This window comes from Ursus maritimus, unplaced genomic scaffold (genome assembly GCF_017311325.1).
Source record: "Ursus maritimus isolate PB19 unplaced genomic scaffold, ASM1731132v1 scaffold_13, whole genome shotgun sequence".
NCBI lineage: Eukaryota > Metazoa > Chordata > Mammalia > Carnivora > Ursidae > Ursus > Ursus maritimus.
The window spans coordinates 650,588-665,730 of record NW_024423675.1 but is presented as its reverse complement, the minus strand read 5'-3'; the positions used below and the strand labels follow the sequence as shown (position 1 = coordinate 665,730).

The following is a 15,143-nucleotide window of genomic DNA, read 5'->3' as shown; positions in this document are numbered from 1 at the left end:
CACTGTATTTTACTCTCCCCAATATGATGCCCAAATTGTTATAGCTTTGGCCAGTGAGAACTTGTTTCAGAGACATAACATTTTGAAATTAACATTTGAAAGGTTCTTTGCTTTCTAGAAGCAAAGATTATTCCAGACTTACCTTGTCCCATCTCTTTTTCAGACAAGGTATCAGTCATTTCTCCAAGAAGCCCTGGTTCCTTTTAGTGGAAAATAGTGTTAGAGACCAAAAATAAGGTGTTATGTGTGCATGAGCTTCAGAGGTAGCATTGCTCCTAGACTGTTTCAGTGGTTACAGCTTGGCTTAATTAGTTCAGGCTGCTATAACAAAAGATACTATAGATTGGGTGCTTTAAACAGCATATATTTATTTCTCACAGTTCCAGAGGCTGGGAAGTCTGAGATCAAAGCACTGGCAATAGGGGTGTCTGGTGAGACCCTTGTAGACAGCCACCTTCTTGCTGTGTCTTCACAGGGCTGAGACAGAGAGAGCAAGATCATTTTTTCTTGTGGCTCTCATAAGTGTGTTAATCCTATTCATGAGGGCTCCATCTTCATGACTCAAATAATCCCCCCAAAGCCTCATCTCCAAATTTCATCACATTGAAGATACAGGCTTTAGCATTTGAATTTTGTTGGGGGGGTAGGGGATCACCCAAACTTCCATCCATAGCACAGCTAATAAGGATATGCAGTATTTTCTAAAAATCTTGGGTTTGTATGGACTTTTCTAAGTAAGTACTATATCTCAGTATTTCAACAACTTCTTTATACCTATTATTTAATTTCCTTTTCTCTTATGCCAAAGGTTTTCATATGATAACATTAATATAATTACTCTTATTATATTATATAATGAATAATTATTAATGTGATTGTTCTTTTATCCAACAAGACAAAAGTTTTAAAACAACAGTATCAATATTTTTGGTGTTTCTTTTTAAGTGTTACTTAAAAAAGTCAATGTAGTTCAAATATTTATTTTCATTATTAGAATGCATTATTCTACTAGGTATGAGTGAAGTACTACATTCTAGAGCTACTTGAAATAACTGGTTATTGATTGAGGTTGTATAAATACTTATATAATGTTCAGGTTGATTCAATTATTTTATTTTGGATTTGAGGGTGTGGCACAACACTTCTAAGTTCATAGATGAGAATAGCTTTAACTGCTCAACCTTCCCTTGATAAAGATAGTTGCTGTAGGAAGATTTTGGTTAGGGGTTGGTTTTGCCAGTCTACCTTGAGAAAGTTAAAATGTAATCTCTAAAGCTCTTTATAAAAGTTTTGTTTCATGGTAATCTGGTTTAGCAAAAATTACCTATTGCTTAGTTTTAAGTGAAAATTTCATAAATATAAATTTTACCAAGCAAACCAATTCTGCCTTTTACTATCCAATCTTAATCATTTAGATATTACATACTTTATGAGTCAATTCAATTTTTAAAACTTAACTTCTTTTTAAATTTTTTTATTATGTAATCTCTATGCCCAGTGTGGGGCTTGAACTCATGACTCCAAGATCAAGAGTCACATGCTTTACTGACTGAGCCAGCCAGGAGCCCCTAAATTAACCTTTTTATTTTGAGAATATTATAGATTCACATGCAGTCATAGGAAACAATACACAGAAATCTTATGTGAATAACAGAGATCCCCTGTAACTTTTACTTACTTTCCCCCAATGGTAACATTTTATAAAACCATAGTACAAATCACAATCAGGATATTGATATTAAAACAGTTGAGATACAGAACGTTTCTACCAACACAGGAATCCTGCCATCTGCTATTTTATAGTTACACCCACTTCCCTCATATCCCACCACCTTCTTAACCCATGGTTACTTACCTGTTCTTCATTCCTACAGTTGTGTCATTTCATGAATGTTACATAAATGGAATCATAGAGTATGTAGCCTTTTGGAATTGGCTTTTTCGCTCAGTGTTCTTCTCTGGAGATTCTTCCAGGTTGTGTTTATCCACCGTTTGACTCTTTGCTGCTGAGGAGTATTCCATTGTATGCAGTACCACAGTTTGTTTACCTATTCACTTATTGAAAAACATCTGGGTTGTTTCCAGTTTGAATCCATTACAAATACAGCTGCTATAAATAATCATGTACAGGCATTTTTATGAACATAAATTTTGATTTCTCTAGGATAAATGCATACGAGTACAATGGCAGGATCATAAGGTTGTTACAGGTTTAGCTTTTAGGAAGCTACCAAACTGTTTTCTAGAGGGACCATACCGTTTACATTCCTGCCAGCAACATATGAATGATCCAGTTTCCATTTTATTTTTTTTATTATTTCATTTTTTAAAAAGATTTACTTATTTATTTGAGAGAAAGAGAGAGAGAATGCCTGCAAGAGCACCAGCGCAGGGAGGGGCAGAGGGAGAGAGAAAGAATCCCAATCAAACTCCTCGCTGAGTGGGGAGCCTGATGCAGGGCTGCATCTATGACCCTGAGATCATAACCTGAGCTGAAGTCAAGAGCCAGGCACTTAACCGACTGAGCCACCCAGTTGTCCCTGATTGTAGTTTTCATTAGGTTTTCCCTAATGACTAAAGATGTTAAATATCTTTTCATGTGCTTATTTGCCATATGTATATCCTCTTGAGTGAAATGTCTCTTCATGTCTTTTTGTCTCTTGTCTAACTGGATTTTTTTTACCATTGAATTTTGAGAGTTTTTATGTATTGTAGATTGGTCTTTTGTCAGATATATGCTTGCAAATGTTCTTTCTCACTCTAATATGTCTTTTCATCCTCTTGATAGTTTCATTAGGAGAGCAAAAGTCATTTTGATGAAATCCAATTGATCCATTTTTCCTTTTATGAATAATACTTCTGCTGTCTGAGAATTCTTTACCTAGCCCTAGATCTTAAAGATTTTCTCTTACCTTTTACAATAAAAGTTTTATGATTGTATGTTTACATTTTAGTCCATGATAAATTTGAGTTAATTTTTGTGTATAGTATGAAATCTGAGTTCAACTTTTTTTTTCTGTCTGTGGATGTCCAATTGCTCCAGCACCATTTGTTAAAAAGGCTAGGTTTCTTCCATTGAATTGCTTTTGCACTTTTGTCAAAACTCAGCTGGGCATATTGATGTAAGTCTATTTCTGAGTTTCTATTATGTTGCATTATCTGCCTTCTGAGTTGTTCTTGAATATTTTTAGAATTCCACTTTGATTCTTCTATAGTGTTTTCGAATGTATCTCTTTATATAGCTTTTTTTGTGGTCACTGTAGGTATTATGTTGTATCTATACATGCCTCTATATATCTCTCTATATATATCTTATCACAATCTACTTGTGTCATCATTTTAACTAGTTAAAATGAATTATAGACACCTTATAACCATTTATGTCCCTTTATCCTCCCCTGTTTATAATATAATTGTTAAGATATTTCCTCTACATGCATTTAGAGTGATATCAGACAGTGTTATAATTTTTGCAGCACTTATCAAACATAACTTAGAAATCTCAAGAGGAGAAGGAAAGTCTATTGTATTCAACCTTATTTTTACTTACTGTGTTTATTCTTCCTTCCTTATGTTCCAAGTTTCTTTCTTTTAATGCTTTCTTTTCAGTTTAGAGAGCTTCCTTCGGTATTCTTTCAGGGTAGTCTTGCTTACAAAAATCTTTAGTTCTCTTTCATTCCTGAAGGCTATTTTTGCTAATATAGGATTAGGGGTTGACAGTTCTTTTCTTTCTACATACGAAAAATAGTGTGCTCCTTCATTCTTCATGGTTTCTGATAAGAAATCTGCTGGTATTTGGGGTGCCTGGGTGGCACAGCGGTTGGGCGCCTGCCTTCGGCTCAGGGCGTGATCCCGGCGTTATGGGATCGAGACCCACATCAGGCTCCTCCGCTATGAGCCTGCTTCTTCCTCTCCCACTCCTCCTGCTTGTGTTCCCTCTCTCGCTGGCTGTCTCTATCTCTGTCGAATAAATAAATAAAATCTTAAAAAAAAAAAAAAAGAAAAAAAAGAAATCTGCTGGTATTTGAATTGTTTGCCCACTGTAGGTGAGATTTCATTTCTCTCTTGCTACTTACAATGTTTTTCCCCTTGTGTTCAGTTTCATAAATTTGACTGTGCTGTGTTTTGGCATGGATTTCTTTGAGTTTGTTCTGTTTGGATATGCTCAGCTTCCTGAATCTGTAGGCTTATGTCTCCTGCCAAATTTGAGAAGTTAAAGCCATTGTTTCTCCAAGAAACTTTTCAGCCTGCCCTCTTTCTCCTCTCCTTTCTGGAACACTGATGATATGAAGATGAATTCTTTTGTTATAATCCCACAAGTCCCTAAAGCCTCTTCATTTCTTTTCAGCCAATTTTCTATTAGTCAGACTGGGTAATTTCTATTGTTCTAATTTCCAGTTCATAGGTTTTTTTTTCTTTGTCTCTTACATTCTACTGTTGAACCATCCATTAGCTTTTTATTGCAGTTTTTAAATAATTTTCAGTTTTAAAATTTCCATTTGATTTTTCTTAATATCTTCTGTTTCTATGCTGATGTTTTCCATTTTTTCATTTATTTTAAGCATGTCCATAAGTGCTCATTTAAGTGTTTTTTTTTACTCATGGCTACTTTAAAATCTTTGACAGATAATTCTAACATCTCTCTTATCTGTGTTAGCATCAATGTAGTGAAGAATTAACCCTATCCCAAAAGAGGGTTGGCCTTTCTTTTGGCTACTAGAAAGTGACCTCTAAGCCCTTTGAATTTCGCATCTGATAGGTTTGTCTTTGCCTGAGGGCATTGACCCCTGGAGAGTCTAACATTGTGATTTGTGACAGGGATTTTGGGCTACATGGTATCAGTCCCGTATAGGCAGTATGTGATTGAGCACCAATAAAAATTCTATACAGCAAAGACTCATATGAGCTTCCCTGTTTGATGATACTCTGCATATTGTCACACATCAATGCCAGGAGAGTAACGTTATCCTGACTCTATGGGGAGAGGACATAGGAAGTTCTGCATTTGGTACTTTTACTGGACTCAGCCCTTCCATTGGCTGATTATAATGTGTATTCTTTCCCTATAATAAATTATAACTATGAGTATCACAACTTTCAGTGGGTTCTGTGAATACTTTTAGTGAACTATCAAACCTGAGTGTGGTTTTAGTAACCTCCTACACTTGCAGTCCATATCAGAAGTAAGGATGGTCTTCCAGATGGCTAACAGACACATGAAAAGATGCTCAACATCACTCATCATCAGGGAAGTACAAATGAAAACCATGATGAGATAACACCTCACACTTGTCATAATGGCTAAAATTAACAACATAAGAAACAACAGATGTTGGTGAGGATGCAGAGAAAGGGGAACCCTCTTGCATTGTTGGTGGGAATGCAAACTGGTGAAGCCACTCTGGAGAACTGTTTGGAGGTTCCTCAAAAAACTAAAAGTAGAACTACCCTATGATCCACAGTTACACTACTATGTATTTATCAAAAGGATACAAAATACAGATTCAAAGGAATACATGCATCCCAGTGTTTACAGCAGCATTACCAGCAATAGCCAAACTATGGAGAGAGCCCAAATGTCCATCAACTGATGAATGGATAAAGAAGATTTGGGGTGTGTGTGTGTGTGTGTGTGTATTATGTATAATATATATATATATATATATATATATATATATATATATATATATATATATATATATATATATATATATATATATATATATATAATATTATTATTTTATAATATTATATATTATTCAGCCATCAAAAAGAATGAAATCTTGCCATGTGCAGCAATGTGGATGGAGCTAGAGTGTATTATGCTAAGTGAAGTAAGTCGGTCCAAGATAAATGCCATATGATCTCACTCATATGTAGAATATAAGAAAGAAAAAAGAGAACATATGGGAAGGGGGAGAAGAAAAAATGGAGAGGGAAACAAGCCATAAGTGACTCTTAATGATAGAGAACAAACTGAGGGTTGATGGAGGGAGGTGGGTGGGGGATGGACTAGATGGGTGATGGGTATTTTTAAAGAGGGCATTTGTTGTAATGAGCACTGAGTGTTGTATGTAGTTGATGAATCACTGAACTCTACTCCAGAAACCAATATCACACTGTATTTAACTAACAAAATTTAACTTAAAAAAAAAAAAGTAAGGATAGTTTTGTGCAGACCTGTTCCCTCTAACTTTGCAGTTGGTAAAACTCTGATCTATTGATCATTTTTTTAAATTAAATTTGAGATGTTTCTTGTTCTTTGTATGATGAACCTTTTTTTATTGCAACCTGGACATTTTGGATTTTACATTATGAAATGCTGGATCTTATTTAGACCTTGTTTCCTCTAAGCCAATGGGTACACCTCTAACCAGGAATGGGTGCACTGCTTTTCTTGTTACTGTCAGGTAGAGGTAGAAGTCTGGGTTCTCACTGTATGTCCATTGACACTCAAGGTGGGGGAGAGCTCCCCATAACTGTTACAGGTGGTGGGAATTTCAGTTCCCCTGTGACTTCCAATGACACTGCTGTGGTAGGAGGGTAGCTTTGTTATTCCTCGACCGTGGTAAAAGTACTGATTCTCCTCTCCTCGAGGCCTCTTCTCCCAGTGGGTGGGGGAGGAGTAGAGAGGCTTCTCATGTGATTTCCATTGGTACTACAGTGCATGGGGTCGTGGTTATGACCTGACTGCCTACTCCACCTCTCTGATATCTCTCCAGCAGCAGAGTTGGAGCACCTCTTTATAGACTTGAAAGGATAGAAGTCAAGGCTTTCCACTCAGTTTTTGCTGTTGTGGATGGGGGCAGAGCCACAGTTTTTTTGTTTTTTGTTTTGTTTTGTTTTGTCTTTGTGGTGTTTGGCAAGAGTAGAATAATTATTGCCTGAAGATTTCTGTTTTGCTAGGTTGCACCTTTCTTGGTCCTTTGGCTAGGAAGAGCAAGCTTTCAATGGGTTTTTATCTGCCTGTGCATTTGTCTGTCTTTGACATTTCTGGATTTCTGGCTTATTTAGTTCCATGCCCATGATAGGTAAAATCAGAGAAAACCAGGTAGCTCACCACCATGTTGTTGCTCAGGTCCCAAGGTCCCTGTGGTCTGCCTTCTTCTGTCCACTTTTCAGCATTCTTGTTTGTTTTACATATAATACTCATGATTTGTACTTAGGATGAGGAATAGGGAAAAAAGTATATCTACTCTTTCTTCTGAAAGCAGAAGCTCTACTCAATACAATTTTTAACCTGCTTATGAAATTTCTTAACTTATCTTGCTCCCTTTTCTGAGTTGTACCTCTTTTCTTCCCCTCTATCATGTACAGAATTCTTACCAGCTTAATGTATCATGGTAACCTTCTCCCAGTTTGTATTAGTTTGACCTGAGTTATGTTATGAGTCTTTTACTATTCTTCCAGAGGCATCAAAGAGAAAATTGTTATCTTGGAATTGCATATGCTTTGCAATGGATTTGTTTAAAATCTTCTTTTGTTCATTAATCAAAATGGAAACCTCACTTTAAATATGTATTACTAACATCCTAATTTTAATTTTAGGCAAAATAGCAAGAAAACTGAAGTCTCAGGTTCCTTTAGTTAAATACAAAAATACATTAATCCAATGTTGTAAATAAAATGTCTAAAAGGCACTTAAGAATGTTAAGAAATATGTCTAAATTAAGATAATATTCAAGGGTTGCCTGAGTGGCTCAGTTGGTTAAGTTTCCGCCTTCAGCTCAGGTTATATCCCAGGGTCCTGGGATCGAGCCCTACAGTGGGCTCTCTGCTCAGCAGGGAGTCTGTTCTCCCTCTCCCTCTGTTCTCCCCCTCCTCTTGTGCTCTCTCTTGAGTAAATAAATAAAATCTTTTTAAAAAAGACAATATTCAATTACATTAGAGCTATTACTTTAAAAATGTGTCAGATATTTTACATTAAAATTTACCCAGAAAGTTGTCATAGAAACTGTTATATAGATGCATATTTTTAGATTACTATCTGGCTCTCACTAAAGCCAATTCATAAAAGATTCTAGTTTTTAATAACTTTTAACATACTTTAATTGTAATACTAATTTTGGTTGCAACCTCATATTTAGATCACATTTAGATAAACTTTATGATTTAGTTTTAATGCAGACATTAAACTTTTTGTGAAATTTACATATATCATTGTTTCAATATCTCAAAGTTACATTCTGTACTAACTGTAATCATTATCACAGAGAAAAACATTAAATTACTGTTCTTTAGAATTAATGTTAAATGTATATCTCTTCTTATTATACACTATTTCCAAATCACATTTAAAATTTTCAGACATTTTATGTATAAATCCAAACTTAGAATATATTTTGTAGAAAAAAATAAATGTTCATATCAAGCTTTACTGAAATAGGGGGATAGTTGGTTTTAATCCCACCTCTTAGGTTGATTTATAACAAGGGCTTTTCTAATTGCCTATATTAAAGTGACAGGATTTTTGTCGGTTGATTGGTAGGTTGGTCTTAAGACCATAAAGCAAAAGAGAGTAATTTGTTTAAAAACAGTTACATGTGATACACTTTTAGCATGCAGACATGCTCATAGATTACTAAGTCTCTTTGCCCAAACTACAGACAAATGGGTAAACAAGATCCAAACAACCTTCCTTTATATTCCTACCATATAAGCTTTAATTTTTAATCAATAATTTAAAATTATTCCTTCATAATTTACTTTTTCAATAAATTAGAACTTCATAATATTATCCAATTGGTTTGGTACCTTTCCAAACATATAATCTATTCTGAGACTCCAAAATATTTGCACGATTTTAAAGTCCACAAACATATATGTTTATATGATTTATGGCACTTTACCATAGGTAAACAAAGATTATCTCATATGTTAAGCAGAATTTTTTATAGTTAGACATATTTTTCATTTTTTATTTAATGCCTTTTTCTAGATTAAGGTAGAGCCACACATTTCTATCCCATGGACTAGCAATGCTCTGGCTTTATACTAAAGACTTACTCATTCTGTACCTTAACTAAGGTGAGTTTGCTCCTTGGTGGGCTACAGGTAGAGACTATAGTAGGTAGAGTTGTCCCACAAAACAAACTTTATTTGCAGCAAATAAAATCATGGGGAATAACTTCTAGATCCATGACTTCCTGAATGGGGGTGAGTGGGTTTCTTTTATTTGGGGTTAAGATGACTGTTCAGAAAGGGGAATTTTATCATCGCGTGTAGAGGTAGGTATAAGGTTGTGCATACCTATATAGGAACCATGGCTATACATGCATCTTGTTATGTTAATGAGGACTGTGCTCCTCCTTGTTTAGAGACTTTAGGAGTATAATGAAGAAGAGGTAACGATTCATCATTGCATGGTCCATCTGCACCTGTGTGAGCCAGTGGTCCAACTAAACTGGTCTAGGCCACCGGAGCTCTTCTTGTTTGCCTCTAAAAGAAATTAACATTCCTGTGAAAAGAAGAGGGGTCAGTGGGGGTCTTGCTGGTGAGGGTTTTTACCTCATGAAACCCTATGTTTCAATCCTGCAAAACAACTGAAAATGTGCATTAGGTCAACCTTTACTTTTGGAACAGCAGTGGGAGTTTTACCACTGATTTACTGTCTCTAATATGATTAGGCTATTTTGTGGCCTGGTAGAGACTATTAGTTTTTACATTCCCTTTGTTCCCTTAAAATCCTTGACTACTGAGGTGTTTGCATTTTTGTAATTCTGACACCTCCTAGGAAGTTCCACCAGAAGTGTGCTAGGACCAGTAGAGCTGGTAGGGCATAGATCACAGAGAAGTGTGGGGATAGCTGGGGACCTAAAGTGATCGTCTTGTGTCTGAAAACTATGTCTCCTCTTTCTTTCTCTGGGGACCTCTAACTCTTTCTGCTTGCAATTCTAATTAGCTTCTAGCCATTCAAATGCACTCTCTGTAGTAGCTAAGCTGAACGCTACTATTCTTGAAAAGGCTATGGAGAAGATCAGTTTTGCTTTTAGGATTATTTAATTTACCAATTTATGAATTAAATCCCTATTTTGTTATTATGCTTTTAGGTTCAACTTACAAATCTTTTATTGTATTTGTAAGTCTAGCAGTATTTAAAAATTACTTTAAGGAGCTTTTATTTAGTACTTAGTCCTTTTTACAAATGTATTCAATCTAACATGTATAAACAAATCATACCGCGTCTACAAATTTAAAACATTTGATCTCCTTCTCAAGCACCATAACTGTCTGACAATAAACGCAATCCTCCTGAATATGAATCAGAACCAGCAACTTGCCTTTAGTACTACTGTCATTAAGTAATGAGGCCAGAAATTTTCTTCCTCTGGCCTATATCTCTGTGATAAATTGATGCTCTCCTTTTTTTTTCTTTTCTTTCTTCTTCTTCTTCTTCTTCTTTTTTTTTTTTTTTTTTTTTTTTGCCAGAACTAATAGCTGGGGTTATCTTATTTGCAACACGCCAAATCATCTGAGAGGTTTCTTCTTCCTTAATGAGGCCATTTAACCAAGCCAAACACCCCTCTCCTTTCATTGGACAAATACTTTTTTGATGGATTCTAAGTTGTGGGTAAACTGTGTCTAAGATGTAACTTCTTCACTTAGTAACTTCACTCCCTTGCAAATCCCTGTGATTACTACTCTTTAAATATTTTATTTTATTTGTTTTATTTTAAGTAGGCTCCATGCCCAATGTGGCGCCTGAAATCACCACCTTGAGATTAAGAGTCTCGCGCTCTACTGACTGGAGGTGTCTGCCTACTCTAAATTGTCAACCATCTGCTGCCATGCCTGGAAACAGGTCACTTGGATGGGGGTTAAAAGGCGATGTAACCAAACCCACATGAGTTCACTCATCGGTAAGTCAGAAACTGAACCAGGTTGAGTTGTCCCACAAAGAAAGCTTATTTGCAGCAAATAATATGATCACAAGGAATGGCTTCCAAAGCTGTGGCTCCCTGAGAGAGGGTGAATGGGTTCCTTTAGTTTGGGGTTAGGGTGAGTACTTAGATAGGGAAGCCTTGTCATCCTATGTACAGGTGGGCATTAGGTCATGCCCGCACTTAAGGAAACATGCCTATACATACATTGTATGTAATGTAAATGAGGCAGAGGCTCCTCTTTGGGCAGAGATTTTAGTATTATTTTTTTAAAGATTTCTTTCTTGGGGCGCCTGGGTGTCTCAGTCGGTTAAGTGTTTGCTTCTACTCAGGTCATGATCCCAGTGTCCTGGGATTGAGGCCCGAGTTGGGCTCTCTGCTCAGCGGGGAGCCTGCTTCTCCCTCTCCCTCTGACTGCCACCCACCCTGCTTGTGCTCTGTCTATATCAAATTAAAAAGAATCTTTAAAAAAGAAAAAAATGACTTATTTCTTTATTTTAGAGAGAGAGCATGAGAGCAGGGGGAGGGGCAGAGGGAAAGGGAGAGAAGCAGAGAAGCAGATTCCCCGCTGAGCGGGCCCTACGTGGGGCTATATCCCAGGAACCTGAGATCAGCACCTGAGCTGAAACCAAGAGCCGGAGGTCATCGGAAGGAGCCACCCAGGAGCCCCAGAGATTTTAGTATTATAATGAGACGTAGTTGTCAGTCATTCCAGAGGTCACTCTATGTTGCAAGTATGCACACGCAAGTCAGGAGGGGTTAGCTCAAAAGGTCTGGGTGGTCTGAGCCAGCAGGAGGTCTTGTCAGGGCAATGGTGGTTTCCGGTTTCATTTGTCTGGGTTAAGAGGTAAGCCGGAAAGAAGAGCTTAAGGAAAAATGTAAGAGGAAGGTTAGTGAGTACAAGGTGGTGGGCAGTAAAGGTCAGCTCTCATGTCAGGGGTCTAGGTGGTGACAGAAACAGCTCTCATCTATTAACCACTTGGGCTACTTTCACTTATAATTTTTATATTTTCCTGAATATTGATAAGCATCCTATCACCATCCATGCAACAATTTTTTTCTCTATTTTACTTCCTACAATGTGTATGCTGAGATAAATATTAAGTAGGAGAGGTTATAACTATCCCCCTCCCCTCCCAATTTAGGCCATCTTGCTGCTCCTGCTGTTCTAATTTTTCACCAGTAGAGCACCATGACCTCTTTGGAATAGCCCGCAGGGTTCCTTCTGTCTAGTTTTATACAACATATGCATTTAGAGGAACATGGGGACAAGTCCATGCTGTTTTCTCATCTTCAGATTTTTCCTCCTGGATAAGATATTTGTTTCCTGCTTTTACTTAACAATCCATGTAAATGCTACCATGCTATCTGGGCCACATTTTACAACTGATTTGAGCTAATGTGGTTGTTTACAATTACTTGGAGTTTTGGGGGCCTCTCATAGAAATAGGTGAGGTGTTGCAGGGCTCCCCCTTACAACTCTCCCACTCCTAGGGGACAATGAAGTCACACCCAAACAGAATTTTGCCACATAGGCAGCTATTTACTATCATCTAGGTACAAAAACAGTCCTAGAAACCACTGTAAACACTGTTCACTTTTGGGTGTTCCTAGGTATTCCAACCACACCTTGAATGAAATGTTTAATGTTTACAAACACACACACACACACACATACAAGTTTGGATTCTGCTAATTTTATAGACAGTATCAGGTATCAGAACACTGAATCAGGGATGGAGACAGTACCCTTTGGAATCAAACCTCAAATGCCATTCTGAAGAGTGTAAGACTTCTGAGCTTATTAGATTCTTACATCCTGTTTATGAAAAAAAAAAAAACAAGCAGTGTCACTAAAATAATTCTACCTAATTCATATATTCTACTAATGAAATTTTACTAATGAAAACCTTTGGCTAATGTCTATTAAGCTAATAAACAAAGTCTTTGTTACTGGTCAGAACCCAAGAGAGCTGAGCCCTGGAGGCTCTAGATTAAATTCTACATAATCCTCCCTGGAGTGTGTTTTCCCAATTAGGACAATAACTACCCCCCAGAGTATATAGATTAAAACCACATCTCTCTCTCTTTCTCCCACAAACACACACATGCACCCACAGAGTATTATGTCTATGCTGAAGTATTTTATTTTTATTTTTTCCTCTAAATTTTTATTTAAATGCCAGTTAGTTAACATACAGTATAATATTAGATTCAGGTGTAGAATTTAGTGCATCATCACTTCCATACATCACCCAGTGCTCATCATGACAAGTGCCCTCCTTAATCCCCATCGCCTCTTTTACCCATCCCCCCAACCACCTCCCCTCTGGTAACCATCAGTTTGTTCTCTATAGTTAAGAGTCTCCTTCTTGGGTTTTCTCTCGCTCTCTTTTTTTTCTCCCTATGTTCGTTTGTTTTGTTTCTTGAATTCCACATATGAGTGAAATCATACGGTATTTGTCTTTCTCTCAAATCTGTTCCCTAAATAACAAACAGCAGGAGTGATTTTCCTCAAACATAATAATGATCTACAGAGATCTAAACTCTAGTTACATATATAAACATACAAAATAAATATATATAATGTATAATTTCAGAATAAGAATATTAAATGAAAAAACAAATCATTTAAGAATATGTGCAATTTGATTCCATTTTAAGATCAGAAGAGGCAAAACCAAATATATGCATATATATATTTCTTTTTAAATAAACTTCTTTAAATAAACTAAGAAAAGATTTACGTAAAGAAAATCACTCAAATTAAAACCACACAACCCAAAGAATTTTCACAAAGTTAACACAGCTACTGCACAGTTTAAGAAATGAAATATTACTAGCACCTCGGAAATCTTTTCTTGTACCCCATGCCAATCAGTCATTCTTCTTTCCTCCTAGATGTAACCAACTATACGATTTCAAATATAATAAATTTCCCTGTTTGGAACATTATGTAAACAGAATCGTATGGTATACATTCTTTAACATCTGATTTCTTTTCAACATTACATTTGTGGTTTTGCTCAGTGCCAATATCACAGCCAATGAGGTTTATCTGAGGTGCGATGATTGCTAATTGAAAACTTTTCCCAGAATGCATGGCTGGCTCAGTTGGGGGATCATGTGACTTTTGATCTCCAGGTTGTGAGTTTGAACCCGGAACTGGGTATAGAGACTACTTAAATAAATAAACTTTAAAAAAAACATTTCATTTATGAAATTCATTCATGACATTGTATGTAGCAGTGGTTTGCTCTTTTTCATTACTATGTGGTATTCCCTGTAATAATATTCTAATTTATATGTCCATTCTACTAATGGCCATTTGGAGCTTTCCTGCTTTGGGCTATAACTAATAATACTGTTATGAATATTCTTGAACATGTATTTTAGGGCACTGAGGCAGACATTTCTTCTTTTTTCTCCAAGTTTTTATTTAAATTCCAGTTAGTTAACATACAGTGTAATGTTAGTTTCAGATGTAGAATTTAGTGATTCATCACTTACACACAACACCCAGTGCTCATCATAACAAAAGCCCTCCTTAATACCCATCACCTATTTCACCCATCCCCCCACCCACCTCCCTCCCGTGACCACCAGTTTGTTATCTGTAGTTAAGAGTCTGTTTCTTGATTTGCCCCTCTCTTTTTCCTTTTGCTCGTTTGTTTTGTTCTTTTAATTCCACATGAGTGAAATTATATGGTATTTGTCTTTCTCTGACTGACTTATTTTGCTTAGCATAATACTTTCTAGTTCCAACTTTCATATAATATATTATCATTTCATTATATATTCATTATATATATATTCATTCATATATATTCATTATAAATATATGAAATACACACACACACACACACACACACTTACACCACATCTTCTTAATCCTTTCATTAGTTGGTGGACAGTTGGGCTCTTTTTATAATTTGGCTATTGTTGATAATGCTGCTATAAACATGAGGTTATGCTGAAGTATTTTTTAAAGTAAATGTTGAGATTTCAGTTGGTAAAAAAAAAAAGGAGCAATATTGGTGAAGGCTGAGCAAGGGAAATCAAACATGAAGACCATGAGGACATGGAGGACTTCTGATTCAAGAGCTACCATGCTAGAGGAGCAGAGCTTGAGAGACAAGGTTCGGCTTGATTCTGGTGAACATGGAAAATCAGACTGAAGAGTTTGGACTTGACCTAGAAGGGTGTCTATTCTCCCAGGAACTTAGGTTGGGTTATCATTCATCCATTCAACCAACAGCTATT

The 15,143-nt window shown here is 36.3% G+C and overlaps 1 pseudogene; it reads left to right on the top strand.

Moving 5' to 3' along the window:
- Window positions 1–13,898: 13,898 nt before the first annotated feature.
- Window positions 13,899–14,049, top strand: LOC121102318 (annotated as a pseudogene).
- The last annotated feature ends 1,094 nt before the right edge of the window (window positions 14,050–15,143 follow it).